The sequence below is a fragment of the Giraffa tippelskirchi genome, chromosome 2 (assembly GCF_054371585.1).
Source record: "Giraffa tippelskirchi isolate mGirTip1 chromosome 2, T2T-mGirTip1v1.2.pri, whole genome shotgun sequence".
In the NCBI taxonomy this organism is placed as follows: Eukaryota; Metazoa; Chordata; class Mammalia; order Artiodactyla; family Giraffidae; genus Giraffa; species Giraffa tippelskirchi.
Window position 1 is genome coordinate 62,824,297 of NC_137276.1, and position 23,683 is coordinate 62,847,979.

Sequence of the window (23,683 nt, forward strand, 5' to 3'; positions counted from 1 at the left end):
TGGAGCATGGCATTTTATAGAATGATAGAGAATCTTGGATAGTGGGTGGAAAATAAGTAGCACTAATTGTAGGCCTGTTATGAAATCCTCGCTTTATCTAGGTAACCCAAATGCTTGAGTTTCATCAGCCTAAGGTTACAAATTTCAGCCATGCGTCCATTAATACTAAAACAAATACTCAATACTCATTCACTGCCAAGAAGTCGCCTTTTCAATATGACCTGGTGAGAAGGACTACCTATTGAGGGGTCAGGAGTAGATGTGTAGGATTCTGTGACTTTGGCCTCCTTACCTTGTGGTCTCTCTTATGGACCTTGACCAGATCATCAAGGCAGGGGACACTTGTGTGCTCCCTGCCCTGCCTGCCACAGTTCTCTCCATGGGTATCCACAGTCTGGCATCAGGAAAGGGGTGTTGCTCTGCTCTTAGCTACCTCTCTCACATGTGGTGGTTCTTAGGAGTCAAATGCACTTAAATAAACAAGCCTAGAAAAGGCATATGTTGCATAGATAGGAGATTATCTCACAGAATCAAAGTTAGGAGTTGCAGCCTACCCTCGTCAGCCACAGAACAAAAGGAATATGGAGTGGCCAAGTACAATGGCAGAAATCTATCTCTATATCTTCTTGGGCTCCTGCTTCATTCCCCCCTCTCTGTACTGACTCTCTTTCCTTTTTCATCCACAGTATGAAAAATGACTGTCCCAGATCTCAGGGTTCCCTCCCCATTTTCTCTCAGACATTTTCCTTAATACAGTTCTTACACATCTAATACCATCTTAGAGGGCCTGGAGTAACACATCCAGCATCAATACGTTCTAGATTTTTCTGTCTTAAAAACTACGTTGTGAAAGTCGGCAATAGCCAACAACTGTCACTGTGCACCATTTCTCCTCTGACCTGAGCTGAAGTTTGTGCCCACAGTTCCTCCTACAGTTCTCAGGGTTCCCTCATAAAAAACAACTGGGAAAAAATTACACTGTTCCCCAAGAATGAGGAATAATTTGTAAGCAAGTTCAGTTCACTTCAGTCACTCAGTCATGTCCGACTCTTTGCGACCCCATGAATCGTAGCACGCCAGGCCTCCCTGTCCATCACCAACTCCCGGAGTTTACCCAAACTCAAGTCCATCGAGTCCGTGATGCCACCCAGCCATCTCATCCTCTGTCATCCCCTTCTCCTCCTGCCCTCAATCCCTCCCAGCGTCAGGGGCTTTTCCAGTGAGTCAACTCTTCGCATGAGGTGGCCAAAGTATTGGAGTTTCAGCTTCAACATCAGTCCTTTCAATGAACACCCAGGACTGATCTCCTTTAGGATGGACTGGTTGGATCTCCTTGCAGTCCAAGGGACTCTCAAGAGTCTTCTGCAACACCACAGTTCAAAAGCATCAATTCTTCGGCGCTCAGCTTTCTTCACAGTCCAACTCTCACATCCATACATGACTACTGGAAAAACCATAGCCTTGACTAGATGGACCTTTGTTGGCAAAGTAATGTCTCTGCTTTTTAATATGCTGTCTAGGTTGGTCATAACTTTCCTTCCAAGGAGTAAGCGTCTTTTAATTTCATGGCTGCCATCACCATCTGCAATGATTTTGGAGCCCCAAAAAATAAAGTCTGACACTGTTTCCCCATCCATTTCCCATGAAGTGATGGGACCAGATGCCATGATCTTAGTTTTTTCAATGTTGAGCTTTAAGCCAACTTTTTCACTCTCCTCTCTCACTTTCATCAAGAGGCTCTTTAGTTCTTCTTCGCTTTCTGCCATAAGGGTGGTGTCATCTGCATATCTGAGGCTATTGATATTTCTCCCAGCAATCTTGATTCCAGCTTGTGCTTCTTCCAGCCCAGTGTTTCTCAAGATTTACTCTGCATATAAGTTAAATAAGTAGGGTGACAATATACAGCCTTGATGTACTCCTTTTCCTATTTGGAACCAATCTGTTGTTCCATGTCCAGTTCTAACTGTTGCTTCCTGACCTGCATACAAGTTTCTCAAGAGGCAGGTCAGGTGGTCTGGTATTCCCATCTCTTTCAGAATTTTCCACAGTTGGGCAGCCTAAATTCATAGAGGAAAGGAGAGGTTCCCCATCAAGGTTGCTAAAATTGCACTCTATTTACATTATCAAACACATAATTTCTTTATGGAAAACCAGTATATTTGCATTCTGTTACTGTTTTCAATTTTTTCCCCAAGAACAATGGATGGCTAGTTTGTGTACATTTGCATAGTTTCAAGACAAAGTGGCAACTTTTCCAGAAAAAAAAGGCAGTGGATTTTCAATGTGTATCCAAATCTTCACTTCTTACCAGGAAGGAATTGCTTGTAAATTTTAAGTTACAGTTTTCACTCTGCTTTTCAAATTTCAAAATCCAGTCTCTATCAAGGCAATCCATTGCATATGTATTGTCTCAGTTAACCCTAAAACGATTATGTCTTCATCTCCATTTTACAGAATAAGAAATCATTTCAGAGAAATTAGAGGATTTACCTAAGATTTCTCCACTAAGTCTTAGAGACAGAAATTTAACCGAGCTCCTTCTAACTTACAATCTCATGTCTTTCCACTGCTTTCAGAGATGCCATTAAAAATCTTGTTTGCTGGAACTTCACTGGTGGTCTAGTGGCTAAGACTCTTGTGCTTCCAAAGCAGGAGGCCCAGGTTAGATCCTTGATACCTCAACTAAAAGTGTTGAATGCTGCAACTAAGACAGGGTGCAGCCAAATAAATACTTTTTAAAAATTCTTGTTTGCTAAAGCCTTTATTAATTATAATATATGGAGACTTAAGCAAATTTAATTGTATTTTTTTGTTGTTTAACGAAATGAGTGATCTGTGAACTGCATGGTCAAAATGGTTGAATATACATAAATAGTTGTTTAAACTTCTGACACATTGGGGGGAAATGCCTTTTTTTCTTCCTCTTACCCTTCATTGATGGAGGAGCCTGGCAAGCTACAGTCCATGGAATCGCAAAGAGTCAGACACGACTGAGAAACTTCATTTTCACTCCCCTTCATTGGGGCCAACCTTTACACTGGTACCCAGTAAGGGGTGGAGGTTGGCATGTCTGGGGTTAAGCAAATAAATAAATATAGATTTCTCACAGGGAAAGGAATTGCAACTATGAAAACTGAGAATTCTAGACTATACCCTAGAATGTCACGTAGAAATTAGAGATGCTAGTATCATAGCCTGATTAGACAGACAAATATAGTTGTATGTGAGTGAGTGTATATGTGTATGTGTGTTTTGTTTGCTGGGAAGTTCTAGAAGCAATGACATTCCAATAACAACGAGCATATTTAGATCTTGGTTTCTAGATACCGTTATCCACTAAAAAGAATCAGGGCTCTTAATTAAATGGCTGACTCCAGGACTGGAGCAGGGAAAACACAACAGGTGTTAGTAACATTTTATGACACTAGAAAGTAAAGATATCCCCAAAGAATGATGGGAACATGTCTACAAGTAATCAGTTTGAAGGGGCTCTCACTGGTAAAGTCTAGAACAACTGGAGTATTAAAGCAAAGTAATAATAACAGATTGTATCCCTAAGAGTGAAAGGGAAATCACGAGTCTCTGTTGATATCAGTTAATTAATTAAGGAGAAAGGAAAATTCTACTCCATCTGATAAATCTAGGAGGAAATGATAGGATTAGAAAACCCTCATTTTGTGATCATCTGAGTAATAATTTATTCAAGTTGGAATCATTAATGGATGCTAAAACTGGTGAAATTCTTATAAGAAACAAGAGAGTCACATGATTCCAAAGTTTTTGCTACAAAATAATTGTTCATTACTTTATAATGGAGAACCTGGTAGATACCATCTTAACTAAATGATAAAAGTTAACATCCCCAATAATGGCACAAACTGACACCATGTGCCTCCTCATATGATGCCCAGAGACTAGCACAGCCTCACTTCTATGACATTCCTGCTAAATAGAATAAATGATAAAGAAACATTAGACACACCCCCATATTTGTAGAACATTCTCAAAACAATTACCTTGGACTCTTCGAAAGTCTCAAGATCATGAAAGAAAACTGAGAAGCTACTTCAGATTGAAGAAAACTAAAGAAATATGACAACTAAAGGCAACATGTGACCCTATATTAGATCTTAGATTGGATCCTGGACCTGTAAGAGACATTATTCAGACATTCAGTTCAATTTAGTTCAGTCGCTCAGTCGTGTCTGACTCTTTGTGACCCCATGGACTGCAGCACGCTAGGCTTCCCTGTCCATCACCAACTCCTGGAGCTTACTCAAGCTCATGTCATTGAGTCAGTGATGCCATCCAACCATCTCATCCTCTGTCATCCTCTTCTCCTCGTGCCTTCAATCTTTCCCAGCATCAGGGTCTTTTCAAATGAGTCAGTTCTTTGCATCAAGTGGCCAAAGTTTTGGAGTTTCAGCTTCAGCATCAGTCCTTCTAATGAATATTCAGGACTGATTTCCTTTAGGATTGACTGGTTTGATCTCCTTGTAGTCCAAGGAACTCTCAAGAGTCTTCTCCAACACCACAGTTCAAAAGCATCAGTTATTCGGTGCTCAGCTTTCTTTATAGTCCAACTCTCACATCCATACATGAGTACTGGAAAAACCATAGCTTTGACTAGACTGACCTTTGTCAGCAAAAAAACGTCTCTGCTTTTTACACTTGATCTTAGCCAAGAGGCCAAGAAGCAATGTTTCTGTTTTTTAATATGCTGTCTAGGTTGATCATAGCTTTTCTTCCAAGGAGCAAACGTCTTTTAATTTCATGGCTGCAGTCACCATCTGCAGTGATTTTGAAGCCCAAAGAAATAAAGTCTCTCACTGTTTTCATTGATTCTCCATCTATGTGCCATTGAGACATTAGGGGATGTTTAAATTGGGTCCATAGATTACATGCTATTGTTGGATCAATGTTAATTTCATGATTTTGATTGTTGTACTGTACCCTTACACTCAAGATACACAAACTGAGATGTTAAAGCATAATAGCACATCGTGTCTACAACTTCTTCTCAAATGATTCAGAAATAATAAGCAAAGAACCAGGGTGAAAGTTATATGGAAGCTCTGTGTACTATTTTGCAACTTTCCTTTTTTGGTAAATTTGAAATTATTTGCAAATTAAAAGTTTTAAAGTGAAAAACTGTGGTAGTTTATTCCCTGACTAGCTCTAAGAACAACAAAGCCCACAAACACTTGTGGGATTAGGAGGTTTAGGGAAAACAAAACAGAAATATTCATTTCAGTTATTTATGGCTGCATAATAAACCATTCCAAAATTCAGTGGCTTCACTGTATGATCTGTCATTATTCTGTGGATTGATTGGGGCCAGCTGGGCAGTTCTGCTCCATGAGGTGTCAGATGGGACTGCCATTATTTGGGGGATGCATGAGGCTGGAACACCCAAGACAGCACAGTCACATGTCTGGTTCCTTGGTGATTATGGTTGGAAGGCTGGACATGGACTGCTGGAATGGTTGGGCCTCTTTCTCCATTCAGTCTCAGAGTCTCTCCTTTTCTACCTGGCCTTTCTAAGTCACTTCTCCAAGTGATCTCTCCAGTGGGTAGCCAGATTTCTTACATGGCAGTTCAAGACTCTTCAAAAGTGCAAAAGCAGGAATTGCCAAGTATTCTAAGGCTTACGTCTAGAACTAGTCATCGCTTTCACTATACTGGTTAAAACAAAAACAAAACAAAGTGGGGAAATATTCAAATACACTATAAGTATATGAGCTTTCATGTACCCCTCACCTAGCTTCAAATTTTTGTATGACACCTAAATCAAATTTAAATTATTAGTAATTGGGACTTCCCTGGTAGTCTAGTGGTTAAGAATCCACTTGCCAATGCAGAGGACACAGGTTCCATCCTTGGTCTGGGAAGATCCAACATGTTGTGGGGCAACTAAGCTGATGTCCCACAACTACTGAAGCCTGAGCACCCTAGAACCTGTGCTCTGCAGCAAAAGAAGCCACCAGAATGAGAAGCCAGTGCACCACAACAAAGAGTAGCCCCCACTTGACCCAACTAGAGAAAGCTCGAGGGTAGTGGCAAAGACCCAGAACAGCCAAAAATAAATTTTTTAAAAAATTATTAGTAGTTTAAATAAATGAATTACAGGGTCAATCCAGATTCTATGTGGGAGAGGACTACACAAAAACATGAATAGCAGGAGGTATATCAGGGTCTGTCTTTGGGGCTTAGCTGCCACACCATCACGGTTCATATACCAGTCACCTTGCCAAAAATGTGTTACATTTTAAAATCATGTTATATGTGAAACAAATCGCCAGTCCAGGTTCAATGCATGATACAGGGTGCTCGGGGCTGGTGCACTGGGATGACCTGGAGGGATGGGATGGGGAGGGAGGTAGAAGGGGAGTTCTGGAAGGGGAAAACATGTACACCCATGGTGGATTCATGTCAATGTATGGCAAAACAAATACAATATTGTAAAGTTAAAAAATAGAAAATAAACGAATTAAATAAAATAAAATCATGTTAGATAAGTATGTAGTCTGTTGAAAGCCAAACATGAACCAGAGTTGTATAGATTAAAGCTGAGACATACTCTAGATTCTTGTACAAGTAACCTCTTCTTCCTTCTATGTGACCAGTATGTAAGTCGTGGTTGCTTCTTGTGGTTTTTAAAATTTTGCTTTCTCTTCTCATTATAACCTTGTCATATCTGAACAACAAACTAATTACCTTGATTTATGAAGGTGTTCTTGATTAAAATTTTATTAATTATTTAAGTTTCAAGGACAGGTTAAAATAATCAAATGGATTTTGATTATAATTCACTATCATGAATGAAGTTTTAGCAGCTTTAATGAAATATAATTTAGGGCTTCCCTGGTGGCTCAGATAAAGAATCCAACAGCCAATGCAGGAGATACAGGTTCAACCCCTGATCCCGGAAGATCCCACATGCTGCAGAGTAACTAAGCCCTTGCACCTCAGCTACTGAGCCTGTGCTCTAGATCCTGAGAGCCTAACTACTGAAACTCGAGCACCCTAGAACCTGTGCTCCACAAGGAGAGAAGCCACCACAATGAGAAACTCATGCACCGCAACTAGAGAGTAGCCCCAACTCATTGCAACTAGAGAAAAGCCCACACAGCAACAAAGACCCAGCACAGCCAGAGAAAAAAAAAATAAACATTTTAAAAAAGCTACTTTCCTTATTTAAAAAAAGAAATATAATTTAAATGTTATAAAGTTTATATATTTAAACTATACAATTCAATGGTTTCTAGTATGTTTACAGAGAAGGCAATGGCACCCCACTCCAGTACTCTTGCCTGGGAAACCCCATGGAGGGAGGAGCCTGGTAGGCTGCAGCCCATGGGGTCCCGAAGTCAGACACAACTGAGCTACTCCACTTTCACTTTTCACTTTCATGCACTGGAGAAGGAAATGGCAACCCATTCCAATATTCTTGCCTGGAGAATCCCAGGGACAAAGGAGCCTGGTGGGCTGCCGTCTATGGGGTCGCACAGAGTCGGACACGACTGAAGCGGCTTAGCAGCAGCAGTATGTTTACAGAGTTGTGTAACCATCACCACAATCAATTTTGGAATATTTTCATGACCCCCCAAAAAAACTTGCTACATGTTTTTAGTCACTCCCCATTCAACCATTCCCACCCACAGTTGTAAGTACCACTAATCTACTTTCCATCTCTATTGAGTTACCTGTTCTAGACAGTTTATATAAATCAAATTTACAATATGTAGTCCTTTGTGACTTATTTCCTTCAGTTAGCATAATGTTTTCAAGTTTTACCCTTGTAGCATGTTATCAGTGTTTCATTACTTTTTATTGCTGAATAATATTCTATTGTTTGAGTACGTCACATTTTATTTATCAATCAGCAGTTCATGGGCATTTGAATTGTTTCCACTTTGGGGCTGTTATAAATAATGCTGCTATGAACATTCACATTTTTGTGCTATGCACATTTTTGTGTGAATCTGGGTTTTCATTTTCTGGGGGTTGATATCTGGGCCTGTGAATATTATGATGTATTTTATAATACATTTAATTAATTTTGTACAATTAATTATATATAGTTAATTGTATTTAATTACTGTTATATATTTAATTAGTTTTATATATGATATGATATACCTGGATCTATTGATATTTGAATGAGAAAGCTAATGGTTATTTTCCAGTTATTAATTTTCATCTTTCTAATATATGGTAAACTGCAAATAATAGTTAATTTGGAGGAAGAGGATTGGAGAAGTTAACAAGAACTTCACTCAATGTATAAAGGAACTTAGCTTAGATACTGAAGTATATAATTGCCTGGTTTAAAATCATGATTCTACCACATGGAAGATGTGTGACCTTCAACAAGTTACTTAACCTGACTTTAGTTTCTTTGTCTGAAAATGGAGGAAAATATGCCTCATAAGATGGCTGTGAGGATTAAAGTAGGTAACTCTAAACCTAGTGCTGGGCACAGAGTAAATATGTGTTCACTGTTAGTAATTATTATTAATAATTTTCAAGCTGCTGAAGTTTTACATTTTTAATATGACCATGCATTGCATTTGATTTTTTAAAAGCAATTTTAAAATGTGTGAAGTCAATCTTAATTTTGTGTGTTTACTAATTTAAATACACTCATATTACCAAATCATGTTTCAAGCTGGAAAATAGAGATTTGATACTGTTTACTTGGTATCTGCATTTTAGATTCACTGAGGTAATGGAGACTAATAACATAAGGTCTGAACTGTGCTTTAGTTACTCTTTTCCATTTTACAAATCAAGGAGGGAGAATTTCTTGGGCAAAACAATAAAAATTCATGAAGATGGGGTGCCATTTTTACCAAAATTGATCCTGAAACACATACTATTAAATTTCCTAGTCTACAAAGAATTGCCTTTATTATTCCATCAATCACTTGAATCTTTGAAACAAAGCAATTACAACTACTTTTGCTGACCCCTAAGGCTTTTTGTTTTAATGCAAAAGAGCTGCTAATAATCTAGCATCTTGCCAAAGATCCTGTCTCATCTCCCTATAGCTGATTTGAACATTCTATTTTAATTCATTGCCTGTGGAATTAGTAATCATATGATTTCTTTAGTGACTTCAATCTTAAATAATAATATCCCTCTAATAAGGCTTATTCTATTTATAGGGCTTACAGAGAAATTAGATTTTTAAGAAAAAACAGTAGCAATACTAGAAGCCATTTTCTGGCCTATTTTCTACTGTTGTATACATGTTTCCAGGCAGAAGACTAGAAATACAGAATGCAGAACTTATGAAGTCCTCATCCTGTTTCCTCCCATCCACGCTTGGACTCATAAGAGATCGCTCACTAGGATCTCCAAACAGGACACCAGGTTCATTTTCTAGAGCTTAGGAGACCTGTAGCCTTTTAACCAACCAATCTGGAAGTACCTACAAGATAACAAGTACTGTGCTCAAGGCTATCTTTGTGTGTGTGTGTGTGTGTGTGTGTGTGTGTGTAATAGTTTTACTGAGTTACAGTTTATATGCTTTGGAGAAGGAAATGGCAACCCACTCCAGTACTCTTACCTGGAAAACCTCATGGACAGAGGAGCCTAGTGGGCTACAGTCCATGGGGTCACAAAGAATTGGATACAACTTAGTGACTGAGCCCTTATATGCTATACAATTCACTCATTTAAAGAGTACAAGTCAGGGGTTTTTACTTTATTCACAGAGTTGTGCAACCACTACCACACCAATTTTAGAACATTCTCATCACCCCACATAGAAACCCCATACCAATTAACAGTACTCCTGTTTTTGCCCCAGCTCTAAGTCAACCACTAATCTATTTTCTGTCTCTATGGATTTACCTATTCTAGAAATTTCTTACAAATGGCATCATATGGTATGTGGTCTTCTGTGTCAGACTTCTTCCACTTAACATAATGTTTTTGAGGCCCATCCATCATATTGTAGTATATATCAGTACTGAAGGCAGTGGCACCCCACTCCAGTACTCTTGCCTGGAGAATCCCATGGACGGAGGAGCCTGGTGGGCTGCAGTCCATGGGATCATGAAGAGTCAGACACGACTGAGCGACTTCACTTTCACTTTTCACTTTCATGCATTGGAGAAGGAAATGGCAACACATTCCAGTGTTCTTGCCTGGAGAATCCCAGGGACGGGGGAGCCTGGTGGGCTGCCGTCTCTCGGGTTGCACAGAGTTGGACACGACTGAAGCAACTTAGCAGCAGCAGCAGCATTCCCTTTTAAGTCTGAATAATATTCCATTGTATGCTGCTGCTAAGTCGCTTCAGTCGTGTCCGACGCTGTGCGACCCCATAGACGGCAGCCCACCAGGCTCCGCCGTCCCTGGGATTCTCCAGGCAAGAACACTGGAGTGGGTTGCCATTTCCTTCTCCAATGCATGAAAGGGAAAAGTGAAAGTGAAGCCGCTCAGTCGTGTCCGACTCTTAGCGACCCCATGGACTGCAGCCTACCAGGCTCCTCCGTCCATGGGTTTTTCCAGGCAAGAGTACTGGAGTGGGTTGCCATTGCCTTTAAATTTTGTTTATCCATTCATCAGTTGATGGGCATTTAGATTGTTTCTACTTAGCTATTGTGAATACTGCTGTGGTGAACATTCACATGCAAGTTTTTGTGTGAACATAGGTTTTCATTTTTCTTGGGTATATACCTAGGAATGAAACTACTGGGTCATATGGTGTCTCTATGTTTAACCTTTTGAGAAACTGCCAGACTGTTTTACAAAGTGTACCATTTTACATCAAGACTGTCTTAAGAGCTACTTGGTCTGGGGCTAATATTTTTTCCATTTTGGTATGGAATTGGGAACAGGTCTTTGCTATTCAGGTAAGAAACTTCTGTCAAAGATGCTCACCCTAGAATGGTCTGAATTTACCAATCTAAAAGATTATGTGTTTTTTAAAAGTTTTTAAAATAAGATGATTGGCATTCCTCTGTCTAGAAAAAAAAGAATGATCTTATTTATCAGATTTCCAGAATACTATAGACTCTCATGAAGCACTTGCTTCTTCTCACCTTAAGAGGTTGACTAGGCTTCATGGCAGGTGGACAAGGCATAGTGGTATAAATTAAGGGCATTGCAAAATTAAATGTCCCCAGTTTTGCAAGGAAATTCTTCATCGCATTTACAACAACATCCCTGGTTATGGAAGTTGATATAGGCTAATACATTATCATTGTAGTCACTCACACCTTAGCACAAATTATTTTAATAATCGCATTTTCCTCCTAATCCCTAGTTAAGTACTAAGTCAAACTAAGTTGTTTCCGATAGTAGAGGAGGTACTAGAGAAAGGATGGAAAAGGAGGACAGTTGATCCTTGAACAACATGGTTTGAGATGCACAGGTCCTCTTATTCACAGATTTTTTTCCGTGGTAAAAACTACAGTACTATAGGATCTATGATTGGTTGAATATGAGAATGGGACACTGAGGATACAGAGGAACCACATACAGAGAGCTAACTATACCCAGATTTTTGACTGCGTGGAGGGTCAGTGACCCTAACCTCTGAGTTGCTCAAGGGTCAACTGTAATTTTAAAACCTAAAAAGGGGAATTGGGAACATACTATACACATTATGTTTATTAGGTTATTTACCCCTCAAAACAACTCTGTAAGATAAGCACTATTATTTTTGCTTTTAAAGGAAATTTGAGCAAATTTATAAGGTCACAAAGATTCTATGTGAGGAGCTAGGGTTTTAAACTTGGATCTATCTGGTTCCAAAGAATTGGAGCATCCTCTTTCTATTTTGAATAAAAGGCAGACACAAGCAGGACTTGTGGGCTGGGAAAGAGGGAGTGAGGAGAGCAGGGCTGTGCCCAAACCAAACTTTGCCTTCTCTGCAAATCTTTTTCATGTCCCTGCCACAACCACTTGCTGGCAGCACCCCCGGCCCCCATTGGTTCAGCTGTGCAGTAGTGCTAATGAGTCCCTAAGTGCTTTCCGGCTTAGTAGAGCTACTGTATTTGACTAAGTTAAGACTCCAACAACTGCGGCTGCCTGGGCCACACACACTCCAGCAAAACTTCCTTATTTGGAAAAGTCTTCAATCCTCTTTGGGCAGAAAGAATACAATCTCACATTTAAGAAAAACAAAATGCTTTGACCTGAATCAGAAGGGGTATTTGAAAACACAGAGAAATGCCAAAAAAAAAAAGAAAAAAGTATATTTCTAAATGCTTTTTTCAAGTGGAAAGTGGGAGTGGCGTGAGGGTGAGAATACTTCATTACAGAGTTAAAAGAACATTCACAAATTCCTTTTTCTTTATTTCCAGAAGTTATTCCAGTTAGTAATGTTTTAAATCTCAGTTATATGAAATTTGGGCTTCCCTCACGGCTCAGACAGTGAAAAATCTGCCTGCAATGCAGGAGACCAGGGTTCAATCCCTGGATCAGGAAGATTCCCTGGAGAAGGGAATGGCTACCAACTCCGGTATTCTTGCCTGGAGAATCCCATGGACAGAGAAGCCTGGTGAACTACAAGTCCATGGGGTCGCAAAGATTTGGACACAACTGAGCAACTAACATATGAAATTTAGCATACTTTTTAGTGGAGTTAAGAAAAAAATGCGTTTTGAAATTGTTAATTTATGTCAGGAGGGACCTGAGTGGCAGGAGACTACTTTTTCAGAAGCAATGGTTTAGCATTGCTTTTTATACCCTGGGTAGAGGTTATATTTGAAAAGGCAGGACAGATATTTGTAGATATGGGCCAGTGAGCTCAACCTGAATATTGACTCTTGTCATCCCTTAAGTGGGAGACTTAAGTCTCAACTCTGCCACTTACCTGCTGGGTGAAGGCGAAAGTGAAAGTCCGTCAGTCGTGTCTGACTCTTTGCGACCCCATGGACTTTACAGTCCGTGGAATTCTCCAGGCCGGAATACTGGAGTGGGTAGCCTTTCCCTTCTCCAGGGGATCTTCCCAACCCAGGGTTTGAAACTTGGGCAACTTAGTTAACCTCTCTATTAGACCTCAGTTTGCTCTTCTCCAAAGAGGAGTTGGACTAAGTGACTTCCAGCAGCCTTTCTAGAATTGTCTTTCTATTTTGTGGCTTCCATGATTGAGAAAAGGGCTTGTCTAGGCTAAAATATGCTATGAAAATCGTGGTTTCCAATGTTCTCTAGACCCATCCCTCATTTCCTAACTTCCTTGTTGGTACCCTCACCCCCTCAGCCCTTCTGAAGTTCAGGGCCTTAGTTGCTTCCTGGCTTCTGGGAGGAACCTCCCAAAGGGCCCAGTGGTATGCAAAGCACAATAAACTGGATGTTATCCTCAATGCTTATGAAATCTTATCTATCCCATGTTCCATTCCCCCAGAGTCTGCTTTCAACCATCTGGCCTTCAGCGATGATGGATTAAATCAGATAAAGTCACCCTCATGGATATTTGCTAACATGTAACCTCACTCACACATATACCTTAAAAATAATCAGAATATAATCTCTCCCCATAGAGGTCCTCATTTCTGCATTATTTATTTATGTGGAAGGGGAGTGTTGATGGAAGGGTCTTCCTGTACCTCTCAAATTTTGTGAAGGTTGGATTGCACCTTCTCTGATCAGTGACACTTGGAAAAGTTGTCTTATCTTGGCAGGAATATTGTAAACTTAAGATGGAGATTTTGTTTTTCTCTGCATTAATCTGCAGCTAATGCCAGTGAACATTATCCTGGTTTAATTACATTCACTAACCAACTGACACAACTTCCCCTGGGAAGAAGCTTATCCGACTCTGACTCACGCTTTACAGCATGTTGGATCTGAGGAAATGGATAATATACGCCCCGCTGGCTTTGGAATTTTAAACAGAAACCCACATGCCGCCAAGTCTCCGGCTTACTCCCAAATATGGGAGAATGTGTGCCCCAGCGTGGTTGCAGAAGGCATGCTCAGTGTGACAAAAGGCAAACCCACAGTGTATGCTGAGCACCAGGCCAGGCACAAAGGGCCAAAGCCAGCATCCACTTAACAGAAAATGAAAAGCCTCAGGAAAGGGGAGAGAGGATACCACGGCTAAGAACTATCTCTGGTCTAGAGCTATCTTGATGATATGGCAGTGGCTGTCTTATTAAAGGTAAGATGAATCCTGAGCTTCAGGGACTAACGAGGAGCATCTTCAAGGAGCTAACCTTTTAGGGCAATTTTCACAGACACAGCCTGTCAAACCAGGAGATGAAATCATACCAATCTTGTGCTGAGCTAGCCAGGTCACCCTGGACCCAGACATGGCAAGAAACCCTCTGGTGGCCAATGTGTCCCAGGGTTTTATGAGAATCAGAGATGTTGCCAGGGTAGAGCTAACTGCAGCAGTTTGTCTCCAGTTATGTCTTTATGTCTGTCCTGAGAGAGCAGGGGGCAGTGTCCCAGAACAGAAAGAGATGGCTCCTCAGCTGGAGGCCAGAAAAAAAGGCTCACACTCCCCATCTCCACATCTGAGCCCCACCCTCCTGCCCAGACCCCTACTGCGTCTGCACACGCCCTCTTACTAACTCTCTTCCCCTAACAGCTATACAGCTATCCTTTACTTCTCTTAAAAAAAAAAAAGTTTTTTTACTGTTTTGATTTTAAAAATGTTTGTTGAAAAAATTATCAAACAGTATAAAAATGTAACACCCAATGGCTCAGTGGGTAAAGAATCCCCTGCAATGCAAGAGACACAGGCCACGTGGGTTTGAGCCCTGGTTGGGGAGGATCCCCTGGCGGAGGAAATGGCAACCCCCTCCAGTATTCTTCCCTGGAGAATCCCACAGCAGAGGAGCCTGGCGGGTTACTGTCCATGGGATCGCAGAGTAGGACGTGACTGAGCGACTAACACACACAGATGATCACAACAACAGCTCCCATTTATGGAATATTTTCTCTATATAAAACACAGTATGAAAGCATTTAATGTGCATCATTTGGTTCAAACTTCATAATATCCCTATGAAATAGGTTTATTTTCATTCCCTTTTACAGGTAAGAAGATTCACGTTCATACAGGTGAAGTAGCTTGCACAAAGCTACAAAGCTAGTACACAGCAAGGCAGAGATTTGAACCCTAGTGCTTGCTCTCTGAAGGTTGTGGGCTTAAAGGACTTCCTTGGTAGCTCAGTGGTAAAGAACCTGCCTGTAATACAGGTGATGCAGGAGACACAGGTTCGATCCTTGGGTCGGGAAGATCCCCGGAGGAGGGCATGGCAACCCAGTCCACTATTCTTGCTGGGAAAAATCCCATGGACAGAAGAGCCTGGCGGGCTATGGTCTATGAGGTCACAAGGAGTCAGATTGAGCATGTACTCATGCTGCCTTAAAAAGTATAAAGAAGAGATATATCAACCTCACACCAGGACTCAAAAGACAACCTCTGCTGTTGTACTTCCAGACTTCTCTTTGTATACATGTTCAAAGTATTTAATTTTATTTTAAGAAAATAAATTCTGATGCTGGTTAGGCTTCTAGGAAGAGGGAGAATGAGTCACCCACTGTAACTGATCCAGATTTCTCTTGCCCTTAAAAAGCTCTAGCTCAGGGAACGTTGGCTGAGTCCCTAGCCTTCTGCTGGTGTCCAAGAGGCTCAGATGTCTTCCTGGGAGTACCATGCCAAGCATACAGTAGGCACTCAATTAATTTTCTCCAGGTACTGTTAGGGACAGATTCTTCTGGGATCCTTGGCCTCTGCTCCAGTGTAGATATTTAGGAGGCTGTGGGTTGCTTCCCTCTCCAGATGGTGCTGGTGCTAGTGTGGGAGCCAAACAAAGAAAGAGCTGCCCCAGTGAGCCTAGAAGTGCAGACATGTCACGACTCTGTACAGCAAAATGACAGCTACCACTGCTGGACGACCAAAGCCCTTGCTGAACTTGTCATCCTGATCTGTCTCATGAAAAAAGAAGCTTTGGGGACAGACATAGTCACAGGTGAGGCTGAGTGCATGTTTTTGGACTAGAGGGAGCAGAGTGGGGCCTGGATTCAGTGGCATTTCTGAAATTTGTAGTCACTTTTATCATTTGGTCCAGCCTGGCTTCAGGGGGATGAAGAGTCACCTCCTAGTCAAGGAAAAGACTGACTTCAGGGGGAACAGTGACATTTCCCTGTTTGGTCACAAGACCTTAGCTTAGCAAGCAAAGCAGATGCTTGTCACATCAGGGCAGGCCATGGCCAAAGCTAGTCAAGGATTTAGGAAACTTGTCTTTCCTTCCCGCTTTCCCCTAACAAGTATCATCCCTGCCACACACACAATCACACACATTCTCTCTAAAAAAAAAATTATAAAGAAATAGATTTTACATTGTGGAGATTTTACCTCATTTTTTAAAAAGATACCAACCCAGATTAAATATTCTATTTTCTCTCTTCATTACTGTGTCTACGTATTCATCAGGGTTCCTTTTTCTTTTTCCATCTGAGCACATTGTGGAATTTGATCAGTTCAACTTGTGATATAACAAGAGTAGTCATCTTTAGTTCCCTAAGCCAGGGGTTACTAATTCTTCAAAAATTTTGTGGAAGTATAACTTGTATACAGAAATGTGCACAAATCATTAACATACAGCTCTATAAATTCTCAAAAGTCAAATACTGCTATGTATCCAAAACCTAAATGAAGAAACAGAACATCTCTATACCTCAGAAGCCTCCTTTTGACCCATTCCAGTCACTAATGGCTCAAGGCCAATCCCTGTTCGTAGATTAAAGGCATCTGTTAACTTTTCTTATTGTTTAACTCGACATAAATGGAATTAGAAGTATGAATTCTTTAATGTCTGGTTTCTTCCACTTAATGTGGTATTTGTGATATTCATCCTTATTGTCATATGTAGTTATAGGTTATTATTCTCATTGTTGGATAGTGGATTATATAAGTTCATCATGAACTATTTGTCTATTCTATTATCGGTGGACATTTGAATTGTTCCTGGTTTTTAGCTATTACAAATAGTGCCACTCTGCATATTCTTGTATGTGTCTTTTGGTAAACATATGTATTTCTAGAAATGTAATTGCTAATCATAGGGTACACATATGTTCAACTTTGGCAGATATTGCCAAACAATTTTCCAAAGTGTTGATAGTTGTACTGATTTACACCCCTGTGAGCAATGAATGCAAGTTCCAGTTGCTCATAGTTTCACTCACACTTAGTGTTGACTATCTTCTTCATTTTAGCCATTCTGGTGGGTGTGTATGGATGTCATACTGTGCTTTTCATTTGTGTTTTCCTACTGGTTAGTGAATTGAGTCTCTTTTCATATATTTATTAGCCATTTGAATATTTTAGGGACTCAAAGATTTTTCCTGGTTGTTAAAGTAGTATGTGTTAATTGAAGAAGGTTTGGCAAATACAGAAAAGAATCATGGTAAATTTGTACTATGTCAATCTAGCTAAATGTTTAAACTATGTCTTTCAGAATTGCTTTCCTTGTCTGGTTCTGGGCAAGGATTAGCCACAAAAACATTTGCGTAAGCTCAGAAGGTCTGTGTAGAATCAGGTGCTATTGTAACTCACACACATTCTCACATCTGCTGACTCACCTTGTTAGCCCCAGGGTAGCAATTAGGCCCACAGTTCCTTCAGTTCCCACTAAATCTCATCCTGAAGCTTTTTCAACTCCTGGGCCCAGTGTGTGTTTAGCTCCATGACAAAGGACCCAGTAAGAAATTGACAAAGCTTCCAATTCACCCTTGTGTGCACCATATATATATATATTTTTTTTTTCCAAGTTTGCTTTGCCTTTGCTCTCCCACAGTTCACATCTAGCTACTCTTCCTGACCACCTGCCCTCCTAACTTCAGGCCCAGCACCAGAAACGTACTCTACAGTCACACACAAGCTGTTTAACCAGCTCCCACAATTGCAAAATGTCAAGTCATTGTAATAAACTCATTCTATGACATTCCTAGTAGCGTCTCTGATTAAACACTGGCTGATACAGATATCAAGAAAAAAACTAAATCCACCTGTAATCCCACACCCAGGGAGGACCTCTGTCAACATCTCAGTGTGTGTTCTTCTTGCCTGGAATATTTTAACTGAAGAGAACAAACCCCAGAGAGGTTAAGGATTGCTCAGGGTTTGGCTAGCTGATGGCATAGCCTGGCCTTGAGAAGGCTGTTTTTGTCCCTGCTAATCTGGTGTTACTTCCACCGCGTCTCAGAACCCCTTGAAAGCGTTAGTCACCCAGTCATGTCCGACTCTTTACAACCATGGACTGTAGCCCACTAGGCTCCTCTGTCCATGGAATTCTCCATGCAGGAATACTGGAATGGGCTACCATGTCCTTCTCCAGGGGATCTTCCTGACCCAGGGATCAAACCTGGGTCCCCGGCATTACAGGCAGATTCTTTATCAGAACCCGTTAATAACCACTTACTCCTCCAGCTTTCCTAGGGGCCTCCTAGCTCTGAGCACAAACTCTGGGTCTGTGAGAGGAGCTTTTGAAAACATTTTCCTGTGTTTTGAAGCCACCTGCTTTTATAGTTTCCCCATTTTGTTCCGATTGCAGGAGTTCTACCTTCCTGCTCCTCTTAAGAAAAAACAGTTTTCTAAGACTAGTCATTCTGTGTCATCTCCATCTGGAGAACTGATCGAGAAGTGATGGCCACCAGGGGGCCAAAGAGAGCCCAAAGGCCTTCCCCTCCTGCCAAACACAGCTCCCCAGATGTCAGTTAGAGATGTAGTCCTTTGATTTAAGCATTACTATCTTGAGTTCTCTTTTAAAACATAAGCACCTGAAATCCTTAATTCTTCAGAATGAATCATTCCCCAGATGGTGTGTATTGGTATCATAAAAGCTTTGGTGAAGAACAGGCTGGTCAGAGGACAGCCAAGGGGATGAGAAGTCAAAGACAAACTTTCCCTCCTCTGCAGTTTGTCCAAGAGCCTCCTGGGCTCTAAGATCTACAAGAACAAGAGTCAACAGTGCTTTCTTGCCCAAGCCTGAAGCTTGGGCCTGCACTTTACTCCTTACCCGGAGGGTGGACTCACCAAGAGGACAGATTTGCTTCCCTGAGGAGGACAGAAGCAGAGATAAGCAACTAGAGGCAAAGAGCAACTCAGAAACTAACGATGATGAGAAGAAACTGGCGACACCCTCGTTCCTAGTGTGGCAGTTTTGCCTGGCTGGTTTCTTAAACAGGAACAAAAAGGGGATGTTGTGGTAAAGGTTTCTTGCTTTGTTTTGTTTTTTCTTCCAACGGCTATAGATACTGTTGGCCTCTTTCCCTGTTTGATCCTGTCACCACCCTCTCAAGTAGAGGGGACAGTTACCCCAGAGGTTGGCTGCTGAGCTGAGATCCCCCAGGCTGAGAGGGAGGCCGCAGCCTGAAGTGCGGGAGTGCCCAGGGGTAACTTTATCCTGCCAGAGCTAAACAAGGAACTGAGTGTTTAGAATAACTTCAAGAAAGTCGTAGGCGTTTCCTCTGGCAGGGAAACAAGAAACCACAGTGAGATAATGGATAGCTATATTCAGGTCATAGATTATCAGCTGCCACTGCTGCTTCCTGTTCAGAACTCGATGAAGCTTCTTTCTAGTCACTAGAGCCTCATGGGTTCTGCAAGCATGACAACATTTAGTGTTGTTAGGGGTTGGGAGCACTGCCTGGAGACCTGACACAATCCAGTGGTGAAACTGTTTTTTGAGGGGTGAGGCTTCAGGGGCCTCTTCCTGATTGGGTAAGTGACAGATGAGGAAGCAACAGTGAGAATAACTTTTGCCAAACTCTTAGTTTTTTTCCAGGCTCTTGGACTAAGAGAGTTTTGTGCATCATCTCATTCCACTCTTAAAACCACCTTAAGCAAAGAAGAATTAGCAAGGATGTGAAATTAGACCCTTGTACACTGTTGGTGGTGATGCAAAATGGTACAGCCACTATGGAAAGCAGTGTCAAAATTTCTCAACATTTAAAAGAAAACTGCTGTATAATCTAGCAATCCCACTCCTGGGTATCTATCTAAAAGAATTAAAATCAGTATCTTAAAGAGATATTAGCACTCCCATGTTCACTGCAACACTGTTCACAGTAGTCAAGTTGTGGAAACAATCTAAATGTCTATTAAAGGATAAATGGATTAGGAATATGTGGTATATATATACAATGAAACATTATTAAGCCTTAAAAAAAAGGAAATCCTAAAAATATGTTACAACATGGTGGAGCCTTGAGGATATTATACCAGTGGTACCCAACCTTTTTGGTACCAGGGACTGGCCTCGTGGAAGACAACTTTTCCATGGACCAAGGGCGGGGAGGGGTTTGGTCTTGGGATGATTCAAGTGCGTTACATTTATTGTGCTTCTATGAGAATCTAATGCCACCACCGGTCTGACAGGAGACAGAGCTCAGCCAGTAATGGGGAGTGGGCATGACAAGCAATGGGGAGTGACTGTAAATACAGATGAAACTTCACTTTCTCATGCACCACTCACCTCACCTCCTGCTGTGCGGCCCAGTTCCTAACTGGCCACAGGCCAGGGTTCTTGGGGGTTGGGGACCCCTGCATTATACTAAGTGAAATAAAGTCAGTTACAGAAGGACAAATACTATATGATTTTGCTTATATAAGGAATTTAAATAGTCAAACTCATAGAAGCCAAAAGCAGAACATTGGTTGCCAAGGGGGAGAGAGAAATGAAGAGTTGCTAATCAATAGGTTTAAAGCTTCAGTAATACAAAATGAATAAGTTTTAGATCTGTTGTATAGTTTTGTGACTGTAACTATATTGTACTTTACACTTAAAAATCTCTTAAGAGAGTAGATCTCATATTAAGTGCTCCAATCACAGTATAATAAAAATGTAAGAACCACCTTGTAAGAGAAGAACTATTATTATCCCCATTTTATAGTTGAGACAAGGGAGTTATAAATGTTAACTAACTTTCCCAGAAGCCACAGTGGTAGAACTGGGAACTAGAATCAAGACTTAAATTCTCTGTCTCTCTCTGTCTCTGTCACCTATCTGTCTCTCTCTCTCACATACACACACGCACAGAATACTTCATTACACTGTCACTTATATGCATTTAACATGCATACACCCATGTGGCCACCACCCAGATCAAGATTAAAACACTTCCATCCCTCTCAAACTTTCCCTCATGTCGCTTTCCAGCAAATACCCATGCCCCATAAATCTCAAGTAACCAGTAATCTGACTTCTATTCTCATAGACTTGATTTTTCTATTCTTGAACTCATATGAATGAAATCATACTCTTGTATCTGGCTTCTTTTGCTCAACATAGTATGTCTAGGGTTTGTCCACATTGTCTTCTGTATCAGCAGTTTCTTCCTTTTTATTGCTGAATAGCATATGATTTTATGAATATACCATTCAATTTATTTATCCACCCACTTGTTGATGAACATTTACATTGTTTCTAGCTTTAGATCATTTTGAATAATACTGTCATGAACATTTTCTTAGGTAGGAATATATTTAATTTTATTAAATAACTACCAAATCATTAGTTGCTCCACATTCTTGTCAACACATGGAATTGTCAATCTTTTCATTTTGCCATTAGAGTGAATGTGAGAATTAGCTCTTTCTGATTTCAGAGTCTATACAGCATCATCAAGCTTTGGATCTGAGCTACTGCTACATCCATGACTCTCTGGCTTCGGTGGGAACAAGAGGCCTAAGTACCACTTTCTTACATGCTGGCAACGAGAATGGAAACTGGCTCCCCAGGACAGCTAGGTTCCGGGAAGCTGCCTCCTCCATCATTTCTAAGGGGTACCCAGCAACTTCAAGACTGAGTGTGCATATGTCCTTTTCTAGGAAAATCCCTCTTGGAGAAAGCTCTTCTGTGGCTTCCGGTACAAGAGTGTGCCAAGTGTGTGGCCACTGTGGTCAGAGCCTACTGTGAAGTTGGCCCTGTTCTTCTTTGCTAACAAACTGGAGTGGTTCAAGCCAGAACATCAGAAGGCTCTCAAGGATAGGACCTGGCCCAGGAAGCCCTGTAGCCTGAAGCATGAAAGCCCTAGAACTATGTTGCAGCTTGGGCTCCTACCCTAATGTGGCCTTGAGCATGTCATTTCTGTGACACAGTTTACTCAACTATTAAATGGGGCAACAATGCCAGCTCTATAGCTCACACAAGCTTCTTCAAAGGCTTCTTATTTTTCCTAGGGTGTCTTTCTCTGGCCCGTCTTGTCCCCATGGCCCTTATGTTTCCACCATGCTGATACATTTAATATTCATGAGCAGGATAGCCTCTTAGACGTCTCTAGATTTTTATAAAAGGTGTTTTCATGCAAGGTATTCTTTCTCTGGAATACCCTTCCTCACCTTGTCCAACTGGCAAACACCTCCTCATTCTTTAAGATTCAGCATAAGCACCATATCCTCTCTGAAGCCCTCCCTGGTCATTCTATGGCTCTCCTGGAAGATGGGGGCCTGCCTAATACTTGGCATTATATATCCTCTCACATCACATTGCTTTTTTAAAAAATTAATTAATTTCACTGCTGCAGGTCTTAGTTATGGCATGTGGGATCTAGTTCCCTGACCAAGCATCGAACCCTAGCCCTCTATATTGGGAGCACAGTCTTAGCCACTGGACCACCAAGGAAGTCCCCACATTGCTTTCTTGTGAGTCTTCCCCACTAAACTGTGAGCTCCTTAAGAAGAAAATCTTTTAGGGAATTTCCTGGTGGTTCCGTGGTTGGGGCTCCATGCTCTCACTGTGGAGGGCCTGGGTTTGATCCCTGGTCAGGGAACTAAAATCCCACAACTTGGATAAGAATCTGCCTGCCAATTCAGGGGACATGGATTCCATCCCTGGTCTGGAAAGATTCCACATGCCAAGGAACATCTAAGCCCGAGTGCCACAACAACTGAAGCCTGCACACGTAGAGCCCATGCTCCACCACAAAAGGAGCACCACAGTGAGAAGCCCATGCACCACAGCTAGAGAGTAGCCCCCATTCTCTACAACTAGAGAAAACCTGTGTACAGCACCAAAGACCCAGCACAGCCATAAATAAATACAGCAGTGTGTACATGTCCAAAAAAAATCCCACAACCTAGTTTAAAAATGGGCAAAGGATTTGAATAGACATTTCTCTGAAAGAGACATACAAATGATCAAAAAGAACATGAAAAGATACTCAACATCATTAATTATTAGGGAAGTGTAAATCAAAGCTAAAAAACGACATACTACTTGCCCCTACTAGAATGGCCGAATTAAGAAAAGAAGAAGAAAAATTTCTAGCACTGGGTAAAGCTGATAGTCGTTGCTCAATAAATATTTTCTGAATGAATGAATAAATCTTGAATGAAAAGGAAGTATGGAATAGTAAAAAAAAAAAAGGGAAATTAACCCTTCATTATATATGTATACATATAGATATATAGAGAAATAGATACAAATTACAAAATATTCAAACAATAGAAGTAGAGGTTTCCTCTAATCCACCCCATACTCAGGGATAGCTCTGTAAGCAGTTTGCTCTGAGACCCTTTTCTATACATATACAAAATTTTCCCAGGTTTTCTGCCCCTGTGTTTTACTTATTATATCACAAGCACCCTTTGGTAATTTTTTTTTTTTTTTATTATTCAAATAGAGATTGAAAGAACAAGTCTTAGATTTGGTAAATAGATCAGGGAGAGGAACTTAAAGACTGAGTTTTATTTTCCATTCAGCCCTCT

The 23,683-nt window shown here is 40.9% G+C and overlaps 1 long non-coding RNA gene across 2 annotated transcripts in view; it reads left to right on the forward strand.

Moving 5' to 3' along the window:
* Nucleotides 1-14,010: 14,010 nt before the first annotated feature.
* LOC145536140 (uncharacterized) overlaps nt 14,011-23,683 on the forward strand; it is a 48,467-nt gene continuing 38,794 nt past the window's right edge. Inside the window, exons 1-3 of one of the 2 annotated variants that reach the window (XR_014075667.1) lie at nt 15,361-15,664; nt 15,752-15,941; nt 18,893-22,121. This is a non-coding gene — a long non-coding RNA (uncharacterized LOC145536140). Of the gene's footprint in view, nt 14,120-15,360; nt 15,665-15,751; nt 15,942-18,892; nt 22,122-23,683 lie in introns of those variants that run through there. The other variant, XR_014075666.1, reaches the window with a different exon arrangement.